Here is a 13,109-nt window from a genome sequence, read left to right on the forward strand (position 1 = left end):
AGCATACTATTTAAAATTTTCATTATTCTTCTCATTTTGTGTGTGCTTTCCACTGCAACATGGTTAAAACAAAAATAAACTTTGCATGACATTGAGAATTGATATCATATATCTTCTCAAAGGATAAGGGAGAAGCAAGAAGGAAAGAGAGAATTTGGAACTCAGATGAAAAAAAATGAATGTTAAATATTTTACTTCTCTTTTTTAAGCTTCATCTACAAACAATAAACAGCATAAAGGGTAATTAAAAACAATCAGAAGTAGTGCCAATTCTTTCTGATGTGGTTTTCAAAGTTAAAAATTGGAACTAAAATCAAATGCCTGATAAGAAAAAAATCATTTCATGTTTTAACTGACAGGTGCACACTTCTTTCCAAAAGTGCTTCATACTTAAATCATACCTTTAGTTTAAACCTGGGATAAAAAGGTCTATTACTAAGCAAATGGAACTGGTTCAAGTAAGGCAATCAAATGAAGACATGACACCAATCCATACCATCTTCTAAGAAAAAAGAAAAAGCATTCCCATCATGGGTATATTTCCAATTAGTCTTTCAACATCAAAAACCAGAGGTGTGACTGGCAACATAATTTGAAGATTCTCCAGAAGTGATGTCTTTTTGTATTCTGATGTTAAATATTTTACTTCTAATTGTGAAATATTTGACAAAATAAAACTATATTAAAAATAATGGTCCTTTCTTAGAATTCATGTATATGTTTATGTGTTTATATATTTATATGTGTGACAGATATTGATATTTATGATTTAAAGAAATGCTAAATTTCAGCTATAGATTAGTGGAAATAAAAATGTGATTCTTTTCCCTAGCTACATTTTCTTATCTCTTGAAATCTTGGAAACTCTTAAGCAGCAATACCACTACTACTAGTGCAGCTAGGTAGTAAAGTAGATACTATTAGGTGTGGTATTAGGCAGACAAGTTCAAATTCTATGTTAGACACTAACAAATTGTACAATCNCCACTAACTTACTAACTCCTTTTTATAGAAGATTATCAGGAGCAAAAATGCTAACTGATCTAAGGCATGTATTCAATGGAAACAACTTTTTAGTCTACACCAAATACATCTGAGGTTCTATGTGTCTCTGAATTTGAATTACTTGGTTTTGAAGTAATACATTTTGTGCAGGATTTCAAATGTAATTTTCTTTATAATTTTGAAATAAAGTTTATCCATTCAATTACATGTTATAATCTGAACATAGCCTCATGTGTTTTTGATCCACTGTTTTTTTCTTAAGCACACAGGCTGAACCATCTTGAGTTGCCAGGTTGTAGAAGTATTTTATTTCTATAGTTTACTGAAAGATCTGAAATAGAACAATGCAAAGTGCAATGGTATTGATGATAAATAAAAAAATGGAAGCAATACCCAACGGAATAACTAAAGTGATTCTAATGACCAAGAATGAACAATTTTACTATTTTTAGCAATGCAAGATACTCAATTCAAGAGACTCATGTTGAAAAACGCTGTACCCCAGCTTAGAAGAAACTGAAGGAGTCTGAGTGCAAATTGAATCAAACCATTTTTGACTTTGTACCCTTAATGAATAATTTTTCTTGTGTAAGCAATGAATGTCTTCTTTCACAACACGATGAATATGGAAATATACATCCTATGATAGCATGTGTATTGCTTATATCATATTGCCTACTATCTTGGGCAGGGGGGTTGAGAGGAGAGAATACGGATCCCAAAATTTTGGAAAACAATTCTTAAAAATTGTATCAACATGTAAAAAAATAAAGTTACCCTGGAATATAGTAGTAAATATTTTTTCTCATCTAGTATTAAAATCTAAGATCATCATATATGCCCATGTTTATGTCTATGTCTATCTATTTATCTATCAATCTATCTATTTATCTATCTATTTGTCTGTCTGTCTATCTATCTATCTACACCATGAAATCAACCAGTTAACTCTTTCTAGTCTCTTTGCAAATCACTTCCCTCCATGTATTTGATGCTGAATCCAGAGTGGTTTACTTGTTCATACTCTACCCTCCACCTCCTGTCCTTTTTGCCTTTGAACTGTTTATCCTTCATTTTTGAAATGAACATGTCCCTTTCCTCACCTACACTTTTTGGAACCCTTTGTTTCCTTTAAAACTCAAATCAAAAGCTCATATGCCACATGACACATGTTACATGAAGTTTTGTTATATTCCTTAGAGCTAGGGCTCTTGCCAAACCATTCTGTATTCACTTCGCATATATTTTTATGGATTTATGTATGTTGTTGTTAGAATGGAAGCTTCAGAAGGACAGATTGTTTCACTTTTGCCTTTGCATTCCCAGGACTAGCAGATTTCCTGGCACAGATTAGGCATTTAATAACTACTTTTTGGTTATTATATACTTCCATTGGGCCATGAACAATTTACAGCTCTGAGCCTCAGTTTCCACCTGTAAAATAAAGATAAACCTCATGGAGTTGTTGGAAAGAAAACAGTTTGTAAATCTTACCAATGACAAAAACATCAACATACAAAAAATCCCAAAATATACACACATACATAGATACATCATGCAGGGTGTGCTGAAAGTCTTAGTGCCATTTTAAGCTACTAAAACTAAAAGTATGATTTATTATTATTGTTTTAGTTGGCATATTCTATACCTTTCTCCAAAACATAATCAGTTTGTAGAGTCAAGATTTACCTTAATATATGTACTAGTAAGTATTTAAAATTGCATTTTAAAGTTTAGACTTTTTTATATTCATGATATCACTTGATCACTCATTCTTAAAGTTTCTAAGAACATTTATTTTTTTCAGTTTCATGTCCTCTTTGGTTTACTAAAAGTCAATGTGTGATCATCAGCAAATAGAAATTGTGAGACACTATCACAAAGAACATTTCCAGAATCTGTTAGAACCAACTGGCAATGAGCTGAAACAGTAAAGTTCTTCTACGTCATTTAAGAGGACTAGAATATCATCACTTCATGTTTTTCAGAGTGAAATTCAGAGGAAGTTATTTTACATAGTGTTTATTTTTTTGCATAGAGGAAGTTATTTTACATATTAAATCTTAATGTAGCAAGTCTGAGCATATTGAGCCTTTAAATGTATTCCCCATTTTCTTCTTTATTTCTGGAGTCAGTAATCTAACATTTACTAATTACATACTATGTGCCAGATACTATGTTAAACACGAATATATTTGGTGACAGCTTATTATCAAAGTTGAATGCAAATTTTAAATGGTTACTTTCTAAGGTTTAGTATTTTTAGATTAACATTTGGAAAAGAAAAACTTATATCCTTATAGATATACACAAGACATGGTGCAGTAATGGAGAGAACGAAGCACTATCTTTGGACTCAACACTGGAAATGGTGTGGCAAGGAATAACAGTGCCCCAGATTCCCACTGCTCTAATATTATGGAATCATGTACCTGAAATAATACGCTAGAAACGCGAAGCAGGCTCCCCAAACAAACTATTTACATTCCACTCATTGTCCTTTAATACCTGAAATCATGTGTAAAAGACTGGAAACAGGGACAGCTATGTAGTTTAGGGGTCACAGAAATAGGTACATATTTTCACACATCACTTCATCCTGAAAACCACAGAGTGAAGAAGGTGCATATGACAAGTATCATCACTATGATTTTACAGATATAAATGGAGAAGGACTCTCCTCCCTCATTCCCTCTAGTGCTAGTTTCTCTTGTCCCCATTGTTTTATACTTAAAAAAATATCTATCATCTATGTGGCTCAGTGGAAAGAGAGACAGGCCTGGAGATGGGAGGTCCTGAGTTCAAATATGGACTTACATACTGCCTAGATGTGTGAACCTGGATAAGTTATTTAACTCCAATTGCCTAGCCATAACTACTCCTTTGCCATAGAACCAACACTTAATATCACTTCTAACACAGAAGGTAAAGTTTAAAATGTTTCATATATTTACTTTTTTTGAGTCTATGTCTGACCCCAAGAGTTTGTTGGTTGCTGGCACCTAGGGATTATGTCACTTTTTTCTTTTGACTCTGAGTGAGTAGTCCTTTGCCTGGCACATAGTAAGTTCCTAACAAGTTCTTGCTGAGGCTGAGGGACTTATGAGAAAGAAAACCAGCTACATTCAGAGGAAGAACTGTGAGAGCAGAAACACAGAAGAAAAACAACTGCTTGAACACATGGGCTGATGGGGATATTATTGGGGATGAAGACACTAAACCATAACTCTAGTCCAACTATCAATAATATGGAATTAGGTCTTGATCAATGATACATGTAAAACCCAGTGGAATTGTGTGTCGGCTAAGGAGGGGAACAGGGGGTCTGGTGGAGAGGGAAAGAACATGAAATATGTAACTAGGGGAAAATATTCAAAATTAAAATTAAAATAAAATAAGTTCTCGCTGACTGACCTATCAGAGGTAGGGTTTGAACTTAACTCTTTCTTACTTCCAGTCTGGTTGTCAAACACATCATGGTAATGGCTAAAATGCAAAATACATTAAACCTAAAATGGAAACTGAAATCTTCCTATCATTTCTAAAAATACTTGTGAACAGTCATGAATAACACCTGGAGTCATTTTTTGCCTTTGTATATACAAATTGCCACTGTGATTTTACAGAATATTGTCAGTCACAAAATAAAAACAGTATCAAATTTGGATTTAATGTGAAACTACTGAAAGTATGCAGGGGCATGCTTAAGTTTTCTGTACTAGAAAGTGTAGATAGGGACAGAAGTCCTGTCCTGAAGATCATAATGTAAATCTTTCTGGTGATTTTCTCTAGCCTAAGAATATCCAAAGCTTCCTCCTGCATTTAAATAAGAACATCTTCCATAATCCACAATGCCAGTCTTGCTTGTAGGATATGGTAGAGAATAAAATATCTTTCCACATAAAATTTTAACATGTTGTTTCATATTTCAAATAGCTCTTTTTCACTATAAAGCAACCTAAAACTATTTGCAAATAATTGGTCCCCCAAAGCATGTTTCTCAAAAGTAGTATCAGCAGCAGCAAAAATAACATATAAGCAATTGTCTGTTGAGAAAAAGTAATCTCATTTTGAGCAGTGAATTGAATTAGATTCACTAGCATATTTATGCTTGAACAAGAACATCCCATTTTAGATAACATTACAAGAACAGAAAAGATGATTTTATGAAAGGAAGGTTCAGAATAACAGTTATGAAACACTGGTGTATTTTTATTAAATTCTTTTATATTCATTGGTTCCCTCCTTGTGGGTCAAATGCATCTGCAGGACTGGAGTCAGGGAGTTAGTTACTACAAGGAATCTATAGAATCAAGATGTTCGTCAAGCATTGTAGTTTTGATCTTTACTTAATTCCAACAACAACAAAAAAGATTCAGTCTAGCAATATATATATATGACACTGCTGTGATTACTGTGGAGAGTAATTCTCCCTTCTAAGACACCCAGGTTAGCAACCTAGGTGTCATCCTCAATTCTTAATTCACTCTAACTCCTCATATTCCTTCCCTGATCCATACCACCAGGGAGCAACCCATCATCACCACATCCTTAGATTTTTGTAAAAGCCTACTGGGATCAGTTTATCATCTTTCTTTGTACCCTTAGAATTTAGCCGGATACCAAGCACAATGCCAAGCATTTATCAAATGTTTGTTGACTGCTGATATAATAAAACCATTTAAAAATTGTATTAATTTGTTGATTCCTTAAAAAGTATTTTCTAAATCAACATCTGCTGATTGAATAACTATCATTTGGAAGATGAGAACCTAGGAAAATTCAAAGGGAATCATAACAATGTTGAGGAACATTTTTCTAACTAATGAAAAGATGGATATTAGCTTTTATTATCTGTCATACTTTATTTTAAAATAAGAGAATGTTTTTCATAACACATTCTATTAAATGCTTATTTTCCTTCCCCCAATTCTACAGAAAATTATTTTCTGTGTAATGACTTGGATTCTGATCCATTTCTATAAAACCTGGACTTTGCTTTTGTTCGCGTAAGTTTGTAACTTTTTTATTGTCACTTCTTAATAGGTCTGGTTTTTTTTTTACATGATTGTCAATGTCAGTCCTATAAAAGGCACCTGAGAAAAAAACTTATTTGCAATCAGAAATCCACAAAAACTAGCCTCCTATTTGATTTAATTTGACTGATTTGCCTTTCCGTTAATCCACCTCACATATCACTGTGAGACTGATAATTTTTCCTGAAATAAAATTTCTTTTGCATTGAGAATTTATTAATAATTGATAAATACAAACATTTTGATATTCAAAGAAAGATGTTTGTATAACAAAATCTGAAATTTTACTATTACATATATGTTTTAGGAAGTATGTGTTTGTGCATATATATATGTATATATATATTTACATATGTAGTATGTAACAAAACTTCTCTATTTATTTGTCTTCCTGTCTGCCTCCCTTTCCCCATTCTTCTCATTTAAAAAAAGTTTTACTGAAGCATTTTATTTTGGTAAATCTATACATACAGAATGTGGAAGTTTTCCCCATGTGTTGTACTACTCTAATCATTGTGACTACTTGAAATCAATCCATCCCTATTCTACCAGGTGCATTTTGGTCTCTACAACTTCACTCTCAATATTCTCTCAGCTACAAATAAACTGGACCCCTTCCTCACACAATCATTTTCTCTTCTCTGCCTTCCTCTAACAATCCCTACACATCCAGTCACTTGAACTTTGCATATGCTCCATTGTGTTTTTTATTTATGCATTTTATCTGATCAAATGAATTGCAAATTTAGAACCATTCTCAAAGCTGTTTTCTCCTCATCCTTTGCCTGGTCTCAGATCATACCTGTTCTTGGCAAGCTTTCAGCTCTCATGAGAAATATATGGTTTCCAATAGTCTATGTCATCTAGGAGTTTATAATCCACTAAATATTTCCATTGTATTATTTGAAATGTTGAGTTTTCTGAATAAAAACAATTGCTGAATATCATCTAAAGTAAGTATGTTTATTTGGGTTGCTTTTAAAGTAGATAATCATTATGCAAGAAAGGTAACACAAATTTAAGTCCACTAAAATAGGTCACTTTAAATATTATCTAAAAATTCAGTTTAATATGTAGTCTCATTTGAATAAATTATTTCAACCAAATATGATGTTAAATGTGTATTACATTTTAGTTATTTTTTGTATTTGTCAGTGATGACTGTACTGCTTTGATATTCTCTCTAACCAGACAGCAAGTCTCTAAGGAAAAAAATGGGAAAGAATAAGAACACAAATTTACTCAAAGAAGTGACTTGTATGGCTAATGGAAAAAAAGATAGTATTTAATGTGGTTTTAAAATCATATTTTCCTGAGTATATGTTCACCAAATATTTAACTGAAAAGTAAATGTGAATTAAACTGTTTAGAACTATAAGCTCCAGGGTGACAGACCAAGAATATTTTGGTCAGATAGCCTTACTAAAATGTTTCTCATTTGGGATTTTTGTATAATAATTCAAATTTCAGATTCTCTCACATTCATAAATATTTCCCCACAAAACCATAATTTTGAACTGATTAGAAGCTATTTAAAAAGAAATAAAAGCAATAAACTAAAAGATCACACTTTTTAGTTTTATAGGAAAAGCATAATTGTGTGTTTAGTAAGTAAATGAATGAATGAATGAATGACTTTGCAATCTTACAGTTTAATATCAAGAAGACAAATGGAGTCCTATCTAATAGTGAAGATTCTCCCTCTGACATTCATTTTACTCTATGTCTTTCCGTCCTATGAGATTACTGACCATGTCTTCTTATCTTCTGGACCTATGTAATGCAGGGTTGCAGCAAAAGCTCTTGCTATTGCAAACCAACTGTAGCAGCCCTGACAGTTGGAAAGGGATAGAATGTTAACCCGGGGGCTTATGGGAAAACTGTTAGAGCTCGAGACTATAAATATCCCTGGAGTACCAACTGAGGGGCCTTTTGGCTTTGCCTGATCCTTGGAACTCTCCCTTGACCTCTCGATTGACATCCTGTTATTCCCTGAATTTCCCCCACTGGGCCCTGGGAGGAAGGGTGATTTGGTGGGTGGAAATTGTGGGAATTAGCTTTTATAGGCAGGCAGGAAGGACCTAAATCAAACCATCACTTCCTCTAACAACCTTCTCTGAACCTTTACATCAGGGCAGGGAAATTACCTTTGGCTGAGGTAGCTGGCTCCCTCTGCCTGATCTCCCCTTCAGTGACCCCTCCCTCAGTACCAGCTTCTGCCCAGCAGCAGTTACCAAACCCTAATCCCCTTTTACCTCAGCTTACCCTGGCAATAATAAATCCCTTTGATTTTCATATAAAGAGTTTCTGGAGAATCATTGTACCCACTAGTAGGGCAAAGGCTGAAGAAGGAAAGGAGTAACTTTCTTTATTACTTGAGGGCAAATCCAGGCATCCATCCTGGGCAGAAAGTGGCCAGCTTCCACTTCCTGTAGGTTTCAGTTTTCATCAGCAGGGAGGGGCCTCCTATATTCCCCTTTATTCCCTAACATTATCAATATTGTCTTTTATTTTATGACACCTATGGCATTCTCATATGTCTTCTATAGAGCCTATTCCATATTTTTTGCAGAAATAAATGTTGGACAGTGCTCAGATGAAGAAATTAAAACTATCTTTAGTCATTTGAAAAATGCTTTAAATCATTGTTTAAAAAAAACAAAAAAAACAAAAAAATTCTTACTTTCTATGTTAGAATCAATACTGTGCATTTGGTTTCATGGCAGAAGAGCCATTAGGACTGAGTAATAGATGTTAAGTGACTTGCTCAGGGTAACACATTCAGGAAATATCTAAGGCCATATTTGAACCCAGGACAACCTGCACCTAAGTCTAGCTCCCAATCCACGGAGCCAGCTCTGTGGCACCACCTCATACCTTTCAAACTAGTTAATATAATAAAAAGAAAAAATGATAAATTTTGGAGGGGATGTGAGAAAATTGAGCTGTTCTTTTTGTGGTAGCAAAGTTTTGGAAACTGAGGGGTTGCCAATCAAGTGGAGAAGGGCTAAATAAGTTGCAGTAAATGATTGTTTTGAAATACTATTATGCTACATGACATGATGAATAAGATGATTTCAGAAAAAAATTGGGAAGACTTAAATGAACTTACACAAAGGGAAGTCAGCAAAACCAGAACACTATTCATATTAACTATTATATTGTAAGGATGATCAATAATGAAAGACTTAGCTAATCTGGTCAAGAAAATAACTCAAAAAACAATTCCTAAGGATCTCATGATGAAAAATGCTATTCATTTCTAGAAGAGAACTGAACTCTGAATTCAGAGTAAAATATATTTTAACCTTATTTCTTTGTTTTATCTATGTTTTCTTTTATAACATGGCTAATATGAAAATGCTTTGCATGATTTAACATGTATAATCAGTATAAAATTGAAGGAAGGAGGCTGGGAAGTTTGGATGGAAGGAATTTGGAGCTCAGATTTTTCAAAATTAATTTTTACCATGTAATTGGGGAATATTTAATAAAATAAATAACAATATTTTAAAAGACTGAGCTAATCAGCTTAAACTGCTCTCTAACAGATTGATAAATTTACCAACTATGCATTTACCCTTAAGAAATAATCAAATGCTACTAATCAGGGTTTGATGTGTTTTATTAATTGCCCTGATTTAAGAAAGTGATGGAGAGATTTTTAAAATTCACATTAACCTTAATGTGCATATACTCTCACTGTAAACATTAAACCTATAATTGATTTTATTAATTTCTAATATTTTATCACATCTTCTATAAAACATGATGAGAAGAAAATAGTAAAAGTTATTCAGATGCCATCTAATATTTACTGGCACAAAGATAATGTGAAATTCAATGGCTCAGTTATATGACTTTTAAATCCTGGAGGATTACTTTATTCTATTGTGGCATTCAATTATAAAATATAAAAGATAAGTCAGAAAGCACAAGGAATCAGGAATTGCCAATATTTAAAATAATCATGATAATGACTGCCTATTTTAAAGAAATATTCCTTTTTACCTTATTAATGTCCACTGTGTCTTCCTGAATATATGCTTGCATATATATAATATAAGAGCTAACTTTAATTTTAATACATCACAGTTATTAGAACAGATCAGTTATAAACCTGAAAATAGAGTTACATACATTCCCAAGGGAGAAATCACAGCTTATAAAAGAGAAATCAACCTGTACATGCAATTTAACTTAATAACAGAGTATTTCATTAATATTTATCTTCAGATCCAATATCCAATGGCTCTATTTTGTCTTCTAAGGTACACATATTAAATCTGACATTAAAATCACTTCTACTAAATTTTATTTAAAAGGTTAGAAGATGCTAGTTCTAGTCTTGATTCTTCCACTAATTCTGAGGACAGTGGAGTTTATATATTAAATTACAGAATTTCAGAATTCAATCTCAAAAGGCCTCCTAGGACAACTTGAATATACATCATAATGTAAGTTGATATATGATTTCAGTAAGATAGTGAATTCTGCTGTATTTTGCTATGATTTTTGATTGTAGCCCTAGACCCTTTGCCTTGCAGAATATCATGTTCTGTGTCTTTTAATCCTTAAATGTACAAGCTTCTAGGTCTTGTGAAATCTTAATTGTAGTTAAAGAATACTTGAACATTATTCTGGTTGATTGTAGTATTTTCTTTTTGGTTTGGGCATCCTGGAATTTGGCAATAGTACATGGATTTTTATTTTGGGGATTTCTTTCAGGAGGTGATCAGTGGATTCTTTCAATTTCTATTTGCCCTTCTTGTTAAAGAACATCAGGACCATTTTTGCTAATAATTTCTTTTAATTTGGTGTCCAGGTTTTTCTTTCGTTTTTATCATGACTTTCAGGCAATCCAGTGATTCTTAGATTATCTCTCCTGAATCTATTTTCCAGGTCAGTTATTTTTCCTGTGAAAGATTTCAAATTTTCTTCCATTTATTAATTTTCTTGATGTTATTTAATGTTTCCTGCCATCTCATAAAGTTTTTATCTTCCATTTCTCCAATTCTAATTTTTAGGGAGCCATTTTATTCTTGGAGGCTTTTATTTTCCNATATGTATATATATATATATTTATATTTATATATATAACCTATATATGTATATATTCTGAATTATTAATATATTCTGTAAATATAGCCATTGTTACCATTATTTATTTGATTTTCTGAATTTATAAAAATAGAAATATTGATAACTATGAAAAGGGAATTACCTTAATTTTTTTCTTTGATATAATCTTTTTTTAATTTTTGATGTAATTAGTCAGAAACTTGAAGATCCTTTACCATTGATGTGCAAGTACAGACACACCCTCAGAGACAAGAAATTGATCCCACAGGCACTGCTTCCCTGGGTAGTGCCAGGCAAATTAAGGAATTATAATTGGTTCCTGAGATGTGATGTGGGAAAGCTAGTAGGTGGAGAAATAGTTTATAAAGGCCTAACCAGAAGTCTGAAGACACATTCTTGTGTTGGTGACACTTGCTGGAGACACTCCTGTGCTGGTGACTCTTGCTGAAGACACTCTCTCAGACTTCTGAGAGGAGATTGGATCCGAAGGAGCCTTTGTCGGTGATGAGCTTCATTCCATTAGTACAACAATTAGCTCTCTACCTCTCTCCTACTTTTCCTTCTCTTTACTATCACTACTTTTGATGTAATAAAGCTACTAAAGCTACTAACAGCCTCATAATTTAATTTTAATTATTACAATTTGGTGACCTTTTAACTATTACAACTCCTCCATCTATAGAGATATTTATATCAAGCTAGGTGGGCAGCTAGGTGACATAGTGAATAGAGCACTGAGATTGGAATCAGGAAGACTCTTGTTCACAAGTTCAATTCCAGCCCAGTTGTGTCTCCTTGAGTAAATCACTTCACCATTTTTGCCTCAGTTACTCAACTGTAAAATGAGTTGGAGGTGGAAATGGCAAACCACTCCAATATTTGACAAGAAAACACAAATTAAGGTCACGAAGAATGAGGTACAAGTGAATAACAACAATATAGACAAATATCTGTATCTCAATATGAATAGAAGATCCATGTCAAGATCTAGTAAATTTCACCATTTAAGAACAATTCTGAACTTGTAACATAAAGATCTGCAACAATCTTTTGACCAAAACCATATCAGTGAATAGCTTTTTCACTATCAAAATTTATTAGGCATGGGAGCAGCTGGGTAGCTCAGTGGATTGAGAGCCAGGCCTAGAGACGGGAGGTCCTAGGTTCAAATCCGGCCTCAGACACTTCCCAGCTGTGTGACCCTGGGCAAGTCACTTGACCTCCATTGCCTACCCTTACCACTCTTCCACCTATCAGTCAATACACAGAAGTTAAGGGTTTAAAATACAAAAAAAAAATTAAAAAAAATTAAAAATTTATTAGGCATCCCACAACTGAAAACTTCATAATTTACATATAATTTTGAATAATGGGTAAAATCTTCTATCGAGAAACATCAGTAAATCAGCACTGGAGGGGAAACAAATAATTGAGGAAACTCAAAATATTTTCCAATACAAAATGAACATTGTTTCTGGTGAATGTGCTTTCCTTGGGATAATGTAAATTGCTCAGCTTGAAGAATATTAGAGTTAAACTTCAAAATAGAAAAGGACCCCTCCCTTAAAAAGGCTAGTAGTAGAATTTTGCTGTGTGATGTTAAACCCATTAATTTATTTTGCTGATATTTTTTCATACATTTTTAAAAAGTGAGAAACATCATTATGTGGATAATGTTTGTATTTTGTTTATAAAACTTATGCTCATGATATCACTATGAAGGGGAAAAATTAGTTCCATAAACAACATAAAACTCAGTTTTATTAATTTTTCAACTCTGATTATTACATTGATATGGTATGTGTTCATATATTTTATTCAGTAAAGATTTACTGGATACATGCTACATACAAGGCAATATATTAGGTTGAAGAAGATGATGTCAAGAGAAATAATACATGATCTCTATTCTCAAGGACATTCAGTATTTAGATATTTATGACCTGAATCTGGAATTTCATCTGGTGTCACAAGTTTGTATTAAGG

General features: G+C 32.9%; 1 protein-coding gene across 1 annotated transcript in view; it reads right to left on the reverse strand.

The window, feature by feature from the left end:
- Positions 1-13,109, reverse strand: part of CTNND2 (catenin delta 2) — a 974,829-nt gene that overhangs the window by 913,854 nt on the left and 47,866 nt on the right. The window lies entirely within an intron of this gene.

Source organism: Gracilinanus agilis, chromosome 1, assembly GCF_016433145.1.
Source record: "Gracilinanus agilis isolate LMUSP501 chromosome 1, AgileGrace, whole genome shotgun sequence".
NCBI classification, from domain to species: Eukaryota; Metazoa; Chordata; class Mammalia; order Didelphimorphia; family Didelphidae; genus Gracilinanus; species Gracilinanus agilis.